Source organism: Orcinus orca, chromosome 16, assembly GCF_937001465.1.
Source record: "Orcinus orca chromosome 16, mOrcOrc1.1, whole genome shotgun sequence".
NCBI classification, from domain to species: Eukaryota; Metazoa; Chordata; class Mammalia; order Artiodactyla; family Delphinidae; genus Orcinus; species Orcinus orca.
In genome coordinates this window covers 59,318,219-59,331,987 of record NC_064574.1, presented here as the reverse complement: position 1 = coordinate 59,331,987, position 13,769 = coordinate 59,318,219, and the positions used below count along the sequence as shown (strand labels likewise).

The 13,769-nt window shown below is 42.3% G+C and overlaps 1 protein-coding gene across 2 annotated transcripts in view; it reads right to left on the bottom strand.

The window, feature by feature from the left end:
- The window catches only part of TNFRSF17 (TNF receptor superfamily member 17), a 64,493-nt gene extending 53,584 nt beyond the window's left edge, over positions 1 to 10,909 (bottom strand). Inside the window, exons 1-2 of one of the 2 annotated variants that reach the window (XM_049699772.1) lie at positions 10,597 to 10,909; positions 7,039 to 7,087 (exon numbers count right to left, since the gene is read on the bottom strand). The gene's annotated coding sequence lies outside the window, so the exon portion shown is untranslated. Of the gene's footprint in view, positions 1 to 7,038; positions 7,372 to 10,596 lie in introns of those variants that run through there. The other variant, XM_049699773.1, reaches the window with a different exon arrangement.
- Between the last annotated feature and the right edge of the window lie 2,860 nt (positions 10,910 to 13,769).

Sequence of the window (13,769 nt, the reverse complement as noted above, 5' to 3'; positions counted from 1 at the left end):
TATTAGCTTGGTGACATTAATAGTGTTTAGTAAGAGCCTCGAGGATTAGCACCTGCCAGCTGGGCTAATCTGACAAAGGCAATTGAAACCCCAAAGAAACAGGACATAATTATAATTTACACTGTGGGCAGCAGCGTAAGCAGCACAACTGCTCCACGAGGCATTAGGGAATGTGGGTTGAAAGGGTCTGAAAAAATATATATTCTTTGACCCAGAAGTTCACATCCAGGAATTTATTTTATAGAATTAAGGAAGCCGTCAAAGATTTGGTTACAAGAATGTTCATCATCATGTTGTTTAAAACTGTGAGAAATTGGTTTAATCAACTGTATAGAGCATCTATACAATGGAGTACTATGTAGCTGTGAAAAAAGATGCTACAGAACTAGACACCCTGACGCATAAAGAAGAGACTTTTTTTTTCAAAGAAGATCTGCAAATGGTAACAAACACTTTAAAAATGTTCAACATCACTAATCATTACAGAAATGCCAATCAAAACTGCAATGAGACACCATTTCACACCCACTAGGATGGCTACTATTAAAAAAAAAAGAAAAACCAAAACAGAAGACAAGTGTTGATGAGGATGGGGAGAAGTTGGAACACTTATGCACTATTGGTGGGAATATAACAGGGTGCAGCCACTGTGGGAAACGGTATGGTGATTCCTCCAAAATTTTAACTTAGAAGTACTATATGATTCTGCATTTCCACTTCTGGGTATATACGCAAAAGAACTGAAAGCACGGACTCGCTACAACATGGATGAACCTAGAGGACATTCTGCTAAGTGAAATAAGCCAAACACAAAAAAGGTAAATACTTTATGACTCCCATGTACCCTTTTCTGTAGAGCAGAGATCTGCTGATCAAACCAGCACAGGATTCCAATCGCCTCAGCAGTGACATTTTTCTAGGTACAGTAATGAACTGATATTTTTCTTTCTATATCAGGTTCTTAAGATTTTCGTAATTATGAGTCAGTCTTTGAATCTAATAACCTCTGAATGATATTATGTGCTGAATAATTAAATTATAATGGAACACAGATAGAGATGCCTCGGATCTCCTTATCTCACATTTTAACTGATGGCGCGGTCATTATAAAATGACTAAGGGTGAGGAGTATGAGAGAGAGGAGTAGAAGACAAATACACCCCTTCTTCTCTCCGCAAAACCTTTCTAGCAACCTCTCCCCTCAACCATCCAAGCTATCTCCCAGTACTGAGATGTCGCAAGATCACCCTTGACTTAAACCCCAGTCTCACATGAATTACCACAAAGGCATCTTATTCTCTGATAACACATCTCACATCAGGCTCTGTAACTTAAGACTCCATGAGGGGGTACTTCCCTGGTGGCACAATGGTTAAGAATCCACCTGCCAATGCAGGGGACACAGATTCGATCCCTGGTCCAGGAAGATCCCACATGCCACAGAGCAACTAAGCCCATGCGCCACAACTACTGAGCCTGTGCTCTAGAGCCCACAGGCCACAACTACTGAGCCCACATGCTACAACTACTGAAGCCCATGCGCCTAGAGCCCGTGCTCTGCAACAGGAGAAGCCACCGCAATGAGAAACCGCGCACCTCAATGAAGAGTAGCCCCTGCTCGCTGCAACTAGAGGAAGCCCAGGCACAGCAACAAAGACCCAATGTAGCCAAAAATAAATAAATAAATTAAAAAAAAAAAAAAAAGACTCCACGAGGAATCCTGTAGCCTTTCCAGCTTCACATGACGCCCCCTCCTCTCTGCTCTTGTTCATTTGGGTGTGACTTCACTTCCTCTTTGCACATCAAATAACTGACTTGTTTTCCAGGTCTGCAGAGGAAGACTCAGAGTGGGAAACAGAGATATTTTGTAGATCTTCTAAACTGACTCTCCACCTATTATGGACTGACTGTGTGCCACTCCACAATTACCAGTCCCCTGCTGTGCCCTTAGTATGAATTTTGATGTCCTCTGATGACCCTTATCAACATTCTCAAAGCCATACATCATGACCTGGATGCATCCCTAGAAAGCAAACACAGCAGAGTACTCATTGTCTGGGGCTACTGATCCCTTGGACTGTTCTCTGGGGCTGAATCAGATGTCAGCTCAAGGAGTTGCATTTCTACCTCCTTAAATTCCCTCTACAACTTTCCATAACATAAACTTTGCCTACTCACACTGTTCAGGAGTGAAAGATCATCAGGGTCTCAGGCCACAAAGGTCAGTTGCTATTTCCAGAAGCCTGGCATGGTACATGAAATGATTTAGAAGGAATATGAGAAGACTGTGTATGATAAAGAGGCATGCTATTAAATAACATTAAGTCACACAGTGTGACAATTATTCTCCATTCAATTACCCTTTGATCAGTTCTAGAAGACAGTCCCTGGTGAATTCTACCCTGTTTTTAATGCATCTCCAAGGCCTGCTAACCTCCACCTTGAACACAGAGAAAGTGGACCTCAAGCAGGTAACAGTATCTGGCCAAAATGTAATAATATTTTGTTTCATTTGTATGTAGTTTTTAAATTATCTTTTTTTCATGGTACGGGAGGCTTGTTTTCTATTTACTATAGTAAATAAAGTTTCCTTTTAAAATAAACTTGGTGAAGAAAGGGTGTCCATTTAAAGAAAAAAGCATTAAGTAAATAATAGTACAGATGGTAAGCACAGATGGCAAAAATGTGAAGACTGAAGCTGGGGTCCTGGTTTGGGGTCAGATGCAATAACACAGGGATATCAGCTCGGTGCTTTGTGTCCCCCTAGAGGGATGGGATAGGGAGGGTGGCAGGGAGACGCAAGAGGGAGGGGATATGGGGATATATGTATACGTATAGCTGATTCACTTTGTTATACAGCAGAAACTAACACACCATTGTAAAGCAATTATACTCCAATAAAGATGTAAAAACAAAAAACAAAAAACAAAAAAGAATGGCCTAGGTTTGAATTTTGGCTGTGCCACTTGGTAGCTCTGGGATCCTGGGCCAGTTATTTCACTTGTTTGAGGGGACAATCCATTCCCTATGGAGTAGTTGCATGGATTAAATATGTGGATTAAATATGGAAGCGCATCACCGAGCAAGGTATGTGACTCATAAAAGCAGCCCACTCAATGGATACTTTTGGTATGACTATTGCCCCGCCTAACTCTGGACCACAAGCTGTGTTTGCTTTCCAGACTGAGGAGTCTGCCCCCACAAGGGTCCATCCCTGGCCACATAAGCAACACAGAAAAGGCTGTTTCTGGATGAGCCCCACACTGGCATGCCTGGATGCTCTCTGCCTTCATCTCTTCCATGGTCATCCATCAGTGGACTCTCCCAGCTCCTGACCTTCCCTCCTGAGTGCAGACAGCCCGATCTTTCCACTCATTTCTTCATTAATGGGACACGTACTTATTAAGCGCCTGTCAGGCACAGGGGAGACAGCACTGACCATGGAAGCCGAGCCGCAGCCCTCAGAGCACCTCCACTGCGGATGAATGCAGATGAGCAGTAATCAACAAGAAGACACAGACATGGAACACTTTCAGATAGTTTGTGCCCTGATCTCCTCCTGAAAAGGACACTTGCTTACAATGTGAGAGCAGAAACAAGAAGGCAGAAGACAGCTTTTCCCCAGCTCAGCGGGGAATGTGCATGTCAGATGACAGAAATTTTTTGTCACTCTACACGTGTCCAAGAATGACCAAGAAAGTGTTTCGAGTATTGATTTGGGGGTTACAAATAAATTCTAGTGAGCAGACGTATTCGCAATATCAAATCTGCAAATAATGAGGACTAACTGTAAATTAGTGTGATGTGATAGTGAGGAGGAGGTGGTTTCAATTTTCAATGGGGAATCTCTCTGAGGAAGAGGTAACATCTCAGCTGAAACTTGAATGATGAGATGAAGCCAGTCATGTGAGGTTCAGGGTACACAGTGTGCCAGGCAGAAGGAGCAGCAAGAGTACAGGACGGGAGAAAGAAAAAAGCTTGGCGAGTCGGGGAATCAGAAAGGAGCAGCTGAAGTGTAGAGAGTAGCCCGTGATGGGGAGAGAGGCAGGAGATGAAGTTGCAGAAGTGAGATTGAGGTGGGTTGGTCCTCAAGCCCACATAGATCCTGGCCCATCACCTATATAAAACTCAGATCTTCCTCTAGACAAGGGGCTCCTTTCTGGCCACCCCCATGGTCCTACCCTCAGCTCCTACCTCTGATGGACCCTCCCAAGTAGCCCTGGCTGGCTCCCCCTGGCAGCCCAGACCCTCCTCTCTCTCTACCTTGGGCATGCTAACAAGTAGGAAGTTCTTTCTTATGTATAACCTAAATCAGTGTTGCAACAATTCAAATCCATTTTCTGTTGTCTTAAGTAACACTATAGGGGAGTTACCATCACCATCCTTAATATATTACAATTCCTTAACATATTACAATTAGCACTTTCTGAGCACAAGCAATATGCTAAGAGCTTTAAGGGGAAAGGCTCAGAGAGGTTAAGTAACTTGTCAAAAGTCACACAGCTAAATGCTGCAGGAAGATTCAGACCCAGTTCTATCTAACTCCAAGCTGAACTCTTTCTGTTATGTTCTACTTCCCTCCCCTGGCTCTTCTCAAACGTACAGACTCTCAACACTGCTCTTTATGGATGGTCACAATAACCTGATTTATCTATATATAAACAACTAGGTGGCTTTTCTTGTTCCCCATACCTTGCCCTGTACAGGTTGAATCAAGAGTCAGTCTCTATACACACTATTATATACAAAACAGATAACCAACAAGGACCTACTGTATAGCACAGGGAACTATACTCAATATCTTGTAATAACCTATAATATAAGAGAATATAAAAAATATATATATAACTAAATCACTTTGCTGTATACCTGAAACTAACACAACACTGTAAATCAACTATATTCCAATATAAATAAATAAATAGAGTCAGTCTCTACGGCTTATTCTTATTTGCAAAGTTTGTAATCAGCAAGAGTCGGTTCAGTGTATAACCTACGGCATATTAATATTATTTAAATCCTGAAAATAGTAGATGTGAAATAACATTTGTTAAATGAATGACAAACCAGGAAGGATCACATTCTGCTAGTTTGGCTGAGGGGACAAATGACGTGGCATTTGTCAGGCAGTAGCCATGCCCTGGCATTTGTCATGCTGTGTCCACGTTGGGTGGACATTCTGCTACCCTTCAATAATTAGGTCATTTTCAATAAATAAAACTTATTCTGCTATAGAATTATTGGACCATACACTTCCCCAAGGTCTCTATGAATTATGCATATTATACAGAGTTTATACTGAGGATCATTTCCCTGTGCTGAATAATTGGACCTAAATATTGTGATAAGTCCATGCAGCCTTCCTCAATCAACAAATCTTGATATCCTTTCTCCCTTCTCCCCTTTTTATATCTTGGTTTCTGACTTTTCTCTTGTTTCATGCTTTTTGGCATTATTGTCCCTACTGTTTTATTGTAAAATGCTTCCAATCTTTGGAAATTGATAGGGTTTCGAATCAGTGACATTTTTAGAATGTGCGGCCATCCTGTTGGAATCAGTGACGGTTTTAAAACCACAGATTTGTTTTTAATCCAACTGATCAGAAAACAGCTTATTTGTTAAAGCAAAGCTTTAAAAGATTCTTTACAGGAGCTAGTTTGTGCAGTTTCTGATTGAGTCCCTACGCAAGACACACGAGTGATGTTAGCATTATGTGTGAAGATGTGGAGGATGAGCCCCAGCTTTGCAGTCTGACAGATCCGGGTTCAAGTCATTCAATTTCTCTGAAGTTGAATTTTCTCCCTTTGACAACGGAGATATGACCCTTCAGGGCTGTTGTGACACTAAAGATAAATAAATTTTGAAGTTACAGTAAAGATAATAACCGTAAGAGCCAGCAATGCCACTTCTGGGTATATACCCAAAAGAATCGAGAGCCAGGACTCAAAGATACTTGTATACCAATGTTCACAGCAGCATTATTCACAATAGCCAAAAGGTGGAAACCACCAAGTGTCCATCAACAGGTGAAAGTGTTAGGGGAAACACTAACTGAAACCCTGGCCAGGCAAGATAGTAGCCACTTGCATGAGTTATCTTACAACAGCAGGTCCTGGTAAGGAAAGCGGAACTAACAAGCTACCACCAAGAATTCGGGAAAGGTCAAAAGGAGAGACTCTAGTCCATATGTCCTACCAACCTCCCAGAATCCTTCTTACTGGAATCCGTCTTGGCTGAGCGATGTGTGCGCCACCAGGAAGGACCCTGAGTCAGAATGATTGGCCAGAGACGACCTGGAAACTAACCCCATCACCATAAAACCCGAGACTGCAAGCCACATGGCAGAGCAGTTCTCCCGGGTTCCCTTACCCTGCTGCTCTCCGCCTGCTCGCTCCTTCCCAATAAAGTCTCTTGCTTTATCAGCACGTGTGTCTCCTCGGACAATTCATTTCCAAGTGTTAGACAAGAGCCCACTCTGGGGCCCTGGAAGGCGTCCCCCTTCCTGCAACAAATGGATAAACAAAATGTGGTATAAACCTACAATGGAATATTATTCAGCCTCACAAAGGAATCAGATTCTGATACAACATGGATGAACCTTGAAAACATGCTAAGTGAAATTCACCAGACACAAAGGGACAAATACTGTATGATTCTACGTATGAGGTGCCTAGCATAGGCAAATTAATAGAGACAGAAAATAAAATAGAGGTTATCGGGGGCTGGGGGAAGGGAGTTATGGTTTACAAAGTTTCTGTTAGGGATGATGAAAAAGTTCTGGAGATGGATGGTGGTGAGGGTTGCAGAACAGTATGGATGTACTTAATGCCACTGAACTAAAAGTGATTAAAATGGTAAATTTTTGTTAGGTATATTTTACCCCAATTCTTTAAAAATAAAAAATTAAAGATAATATAGTTATTTTTGTTAATAAATTATAATTGCTGTCATTACATATTTGTATAATATATACATGATGTGTAGGCTAGCTGTGCAGCTTAAAACTACTGAACCTAGTCGGAGTTTTCCTCGTCTTACCTGTACCAGACCTTTCTCAGCAAGGGGTCTGTAGAAACGTGCGGGGACCCTGGAAAGAAAGGTGCAGGCTCTTAGGTGTAAAACATCACAAGCACTACGGTAATACCTCAGGAATAACGAACGCGGATTTCTGCAGAATGAATCAACTTTTCATCTGAGTCAGCTGATTACTATCAGACTTTCTCTGTGCTCTCTGTTATGGGTCTTTTACGTTCACAAAGGGAATGTAATGAGATAATCATTAGCCCTCAGACAGCTATTTCAAATGTAAATCAATAAGCCCGTGGAACCTGGGGACTGCTGCTATTTAGACACCTTTTTTTTTTTTTTTTTTTTTTTTTTTTTGCGGTACGCGGGCCTCTCACTGCTGTGGCCTCTCCCGTTGCAGAGCACAGGCTCCGGACGCGCAGGCTCAGCGGCCATGGCTCACGGGCCCAGCCGCTCCGCGGCATGTGGGATCTTCACGAACCCGTGTCCCCTGCATCGTCAGGCGGATTGTCAACCACTGCGCCACCAGGGAAGCCCTAGACACCTTTTAATGGCCAACCTCTGCTAACCCAGGGAGAGAGTTGGGCCATGCTGGCTGAGGAAACAGGCAGCTCTTAGGGTGGTCCTGGTAGTTTCATTCTGCTTCAGGGGGACAAACCCATTTACAGGGAACCCCAGGAGGTCCGCGATCATTAAACTTCTTGGATTTTGGCCACGGAGGGCACTGGGATTACCTTGGCTAAGATCTCTGAATAGAAGCATTTCCTTCAGATGAATGGACAAAGTGACGTAAAAGATTTACTCACAGAAGCATCTCTGATTCCTGGGGAAACCAGAACAACGAGTTTTCCTAGCAGTTCATTGGGAAGGTGGTTAACACACAGGAGCCGGTGAGGAAGCCAATTTCAGGACAAGAACCAGTTGATTAACCAAGACGGAGTTCTCAGGCTCAAAGTCATTGTGATCTTGTTGGCATCACCAAGTTTTAACAACATTGTAAGTAGATAGGGTAGGGTCCCCAGAGAAACAGAAACAGGCATGGCTGTCTTGACATAAAAGAAGGCATTTTGGGTCTAAGCCATTTTGTGATCTAAGCCTGGCCACAAGGATTGCCCTTGAACAGGTCTCAGTAATTAGTGATCTTAAGAGAAGTGAGGGAATGCAGGAACAAAGGAAAAACAGTCAAGAAACAATAGTTCAGCGATAAAACAGAGTCCTAGTTCCTTCTCAAGGGATACACATCACAATCTAATACAGTCTTTGAGTTCTGCAGGAACTCAGGTGGAGGACAGAATGATGTTGACCCTCGTGACTTCAATCAACTGAAGATTGGACTCTGTTGACCTTGGCCCCAATTCTATGCTGACTTCTCTGCGCAAGCTCCTTCATGAATATGCATGTACCCTTAGCTTAAAACCTCCCCAATTTTGCTGTTCAGGGAGACACTGCTTTGGGAAAGATCCCCGGTGTTTTCTATACTTGCTGCAGATGATAAATCCTTCCTTTCCCTGCTCTTTGGCTTGGTTGTGTCTTCTGGCTGGACACCCACCCAGAGGTGAATCGAGTTTTTCAGGTAACAATATCACTGTCATCATCATCATCGTCATCTGCTATCAATTCAGTCCCTTACCTTTTTTTTTTAAAATTTATTTATTTTATTTATTTTATTTTTGGCTGTGTTGGGTCTTTGTTGCTGCACGCGGGCTTTTCTCTAGTTGCGGCGAGCAGGGGCTACTCTTCCTTGTGGTGCGCGGGCTTCTCATTGCAGTGGCTTGTTGCAGAGCACCGGCTCTAGGAGCGTGGGTTTCAGTAGTTGCAGCACGCGGGCTCAGTAGTTGTGGCTTGCGGCTCTAGAGCGCAGGCTCAGTAGTTGTGGCACACAGGCTTAGTTGCCCCGCACCATGTGGGATTTTCCCGGACCAGGGCTCGAACCCGTGTCCCCTCTGTTGGCAGGCAGATTCTTAACCACTGCGCCACCAGGAAAGCCCTTTTCCCTTACCTTTTAAATCTTTTACAATGCAGTCTTCTTTGTGAAGAATTGTTTATGCATTTGTGACTCATTGAGACCCCTTTTGATGTCACCTCTTAGGTCATTTCATTTCAAACTGCATTTCCATTAATCTAGACTTAAAAAACAAACAGGGACTTCCCTGGTGGTCTAGTGGTAAAGAATCCGCCTGCCAACGTGGGTTCGATCCCTTGTCAGGGAACTAGGATCCCACGTGCCATGCGGCAATTAAGCTTGTGCGCCACAACTATTGAACTCGTGTGCCTCAACTAGAGAGCCCATGTGCCGCAAACTACAGACCCTACGTGCTCTGCAGCCCGCGCCACAACTAGAGAGAGAAAACCCACACGCCACAACTAGAGAGAAGCCTCCATGCCACAACAAAGACCCGACGCAGCCAAATAAATAAATATTTAAAAATAAATAAATAAAAACCAAACAAATACCACGAAGTTTGGTGATGGTGTCACACCTGTGAATATACTAAAAACCACTGAGTTGTACCCTTTATTTATTGTTAATTTTTAAATATTTATTTTATTTATTTATTTGGTTGCGCTGGATCTTAGTTGCAGCTCGCGGTCTCCTTAGTTGCAGCTTGCTGGCTCCTTAGTTGTGGCATGCAAACTCTTAGTTGCAGCATGCACGTGGGATCTCGTTCCCTCACCAGGGATCGAATCCAGGCCCCCTGCACTGGGAGCATGGAGTCTTAACCACGGTGCCACCAGAGAAGTCCTGAGTTGTACCCTTTAAATAGGCAAATTGTATGGCATGCAAATTAAATCTCAATAAGCTGTTAAAAACAAACAAACCACACAAAATGAGAAAGTCTAGCCAAAATGCAGAACCAGTCAATTTACCACAGTATTTGTTGCCAATTTCAACAAAATGTTTGCTGGGTGAGGAAATCAAGCAGCAAGCAGTGAATTTTCTATTCATTATTGCTATCTGGGCTGGCATGCCCCTCTGGTTCCAAATTTCTATGAATAATTCAGAGTTGGCTACATTTAGCAAGAACAAAAACTCTGGCGGGGCAGGGAGGGATAAATTAGGAGTTTAGCGTTAACATATACACACTACTATATGTAAAATAGATAACCAATAAGGACCTACTGTATAGCACTGGGAACTATACTCAGTATTTTGTAATAACCCATAAGGGAAAAGAAACTGAAAAAGAATATATATATATTCTTTTCAAGAATGGTAAAGTGGGGACTTCCCTGGTGGCACAGTGGTTAAGAATCTGTCTGCCAATGCAGGGGACACAGGTTCGAGCCCTGGTCCAGGAAGATCCCACATGCCGCGGAGCAACTAAGCCCGTGCACCACAACTGCTGAGCCCGTGCGCCTACAGCCCGTGCTCCGCAACAAGAGAAGCCACCGCATTGGGAAGCCTGCGCACCGCAACGAAGAGTAGCCCCCGCTCGCTGCAACTAGAGAAAGCCCGTGTGCAGCAACAAAGACCCAATGGAGCTAAAAATAAATAAATAAATAAATTTATTTTTAAAAAAAAGAATGCGAAGGTGATCAAATTCTGGCCAATGACATGAGAGGAGATACCTCATAGAGGCCTTCTGGAAAAAGTTTCCTCATTCGTAGAAGAGGGCTGCAGGATGATATGCTCTCTCTTGCTTCTCTGGACATGGCATCTGGAACTCTTATCTGGAGTCCTGCAGCCATCTTGGGACCAGCCTGAGGATGAAGCCAACACCCAGAGCAGCAGACAGATGGAAAGATGTAGGTCATTGGTGATGTCATTAAGCTCCCAAACAAATGGACTAAGAAGTCAGTCCTATCTTAGGGTTTATAGTTATGTAAGATAATACATTGCTCATGGTTAAATCTAGTTTGAATTGAAATTTCTGTAACTTGCTTCTGCAAGGATCCTGACACGTGTACAAGTACTGTCAGTGTAACAAAAAACTGGCAATAACCTAAAAGTCTATCAATAGGGAAATGGGTAAAAAAAAAATGTATAAATAGATGGAGTTATTGTCTAGCAGTTAAAAGATAAACACATGAAAGAGATTTTGTATACTATATGTAAATCTTAAAACAACATAGTGTATCTTTCATTGATTTGTATGTTATATGTATATAAATATGTCTTTAAATAGATTCAATGGATCACATTAAATATATGAGCGGTTGCCTTTTTTGAGGGGGTAGAATAGGACAGGGTTGGGTGTAAAGAGGTGGCCTGTGCACTGAAATTGTTCTATTTCTGATCTTAAAACATGAATCAAGATAATGTTAAAAATTGACAATCCTGGACTTCCCTGGTGGTGCAGCGGTTAAGAATCCGCCTGCCAACGCAAGGGACACGGTTTCGAGCCGTGGTCCAGGAAGATCCCACATGCCGCGGAGCGACAAAGCCCATGTGCCACAACTACTGAACCTGCGCTCTAGAGTCTGCGAGCCACAACTACTGGAATCCGCATGCCACAACTACTGAAGCCCGCACGCCTTGAGCCCGTGCTCCACAACAAGAGAAGCCACCACAATGAGAAGCCTGCACACCACAATGAAGAGTAGACCCTGCTCAACGCAATTAGAGAAAAGCCTGTGCGCTGCAACAAAGACCCAACACAGGAAGGGAGGGACAGAGGGAGGGAGGGGGGTGGGAGAGAGGAGGGAAGGAAGGAAGGAAGAAGGATTAAAAAAAAATTGACAATCCTGACATGCACATGCTGCTATATTTAAAATGGATAACTAACATCGACCTACTTTTAGCACTGGGAACTCTGCTCAGTATTATGTAACAACCTAAATGGGAAAAGAATTTGAAAAAGGATACATGTATATGTATAACTGAATTATTCTGCTGTATACCTGAAACTAACAGAACACTGTTAATCAACTATACTCCAACACAAAATAAAAAGTGAAAAAGAAATTGACAATCCTGCGATTGTATGTAGCTATGTGAGTGTTTGTGATTCTTTGTACATTCTATATTTATAAAATCCTCAAAGGTGAAAAAAAATCTCCCTCCCCCAATGCTACCCCTGGCCCAAACAAATTTAATTAAGAAAGGCAGAAAAAAAAACATTCTTTTGGTAAAGACTTGGGAACTGAGGCTAACGTCTGTATAATTACAAGTGGGCTCTAAGAGTTCAGAAAACATGGCTTTTTGTTAGTATGAGAGTTTTTAACCTTTTAACTTTTTATTTTGAGGTAATTAGAGGCTCATAAGAATTTGCAAAAATATTACAAGAGGTCCTATGTCCCCACTACCCAGCTTTCCCCATGGTAACATCTTACATAACTATAGTACACTATCAAAACAAGGAAATCGACATTGCCACAATACAATTAAGTAGATTCTATACCTTACTGGGACTTCACCTGTTTGGTTGCACTGCACAGCCTGCAGGATCTCAATTCCCCAACCAGGGTTGAACCTGGGCCACAGCAGTAAAAGCTGAAAGCGTGGAATCCTAACCATTAGACCACCAGGGAACTCCCTTTAATGTCTTTAAGTTATAAAAACAATTTGCTCATCAACGAATTAATGGATAAACAAGAAGTGGTACATCCATACAAGGGAATATTTCTCCACCATAAAAAGGAATGAAGTACTGATACATACTACAACATTTTGAAAACATTTTGCTAAGTGAAAGACGCCAGATACAAAAGGTTATATATTGTATGATTCCATTTATATGAAATGACCAGATTAGGTAAATCCTAGAGATAGAAAGGAGATTGGTGGTTTTCAGCGGCATTGGGGAGAGGAGATGGGGAGCATGTTCCCATGGGAATGGGAACCGTTACCATAACAGTTACGGGTTTCCTTATGCCATGATGAAAATGTTTTGGAACTATATAGAGGTGGTAGTTGCACAACACTGTAAATGCACTAAATACCACTGGATTGTTCACTTTGAAATGGTCAGTTTTATGTTATTTGAATTTCATCTCAATAAAAACATTTTAAAAGCAATTTGCTTGTTGTAGAGAAGTCCAAACATAAAAGTATAAGCAAAAATTGACAATTTTTTCTTCTCCCAGCTGCTCGCCTCTCCACATCCAATCCCACCGCACAAATACACCTTCCCTTAACTGCTTAATAGGTAACAGCCCATGTTTTAAAAAGCTTTATAACATACAGAGAGATACATATGTTTCCTTCTCTCCTGAATGTTTACTGAGCACTTTATCCATGTCAGGCAGGCAATGTTGTACCTGATGGGAAACTCCATGGTGAATAAGACAGACTGATGGAATTAATTTTCTAGTAAGAGGTGGGCAGTAAGCATGGGAATGAATATGAATTTCAGATTGTGAAAAAATGTGAAAAACTGGAAGTAGATAAGATGGTAGAGAGTGATGGTTGGCGGAGGGCCAGGGTGGCTAGGAGAGGTCTCTGAGCTGAGGACACAACATGTGAGCTGAATGACAACAAGCTAGAGAAGTGAAGATCTAGGGAAAGAGCATTCAAGGGAGAGGAAAAAAAGCTAGATATCTTTACAGAAATAGGAGTGTACTAGGTACATTGATCCACTAGGTACATTGATCCACTAGGTACAATGTACACATATTAGATATCTTGCTTTTCCCCTACTTTGCCATATATTATACATGTATTTCCATGTTGGCCTCTCACTCTTTTTAATAGCTGCATGTTATTCCATAATATTGATACACCATCACTTAACCATTTCCCTGTTGATGGACATTCAGGTTGTTTCCAGTTTGGAGCTACTGCAAAAAATGCTGGAAAGAAC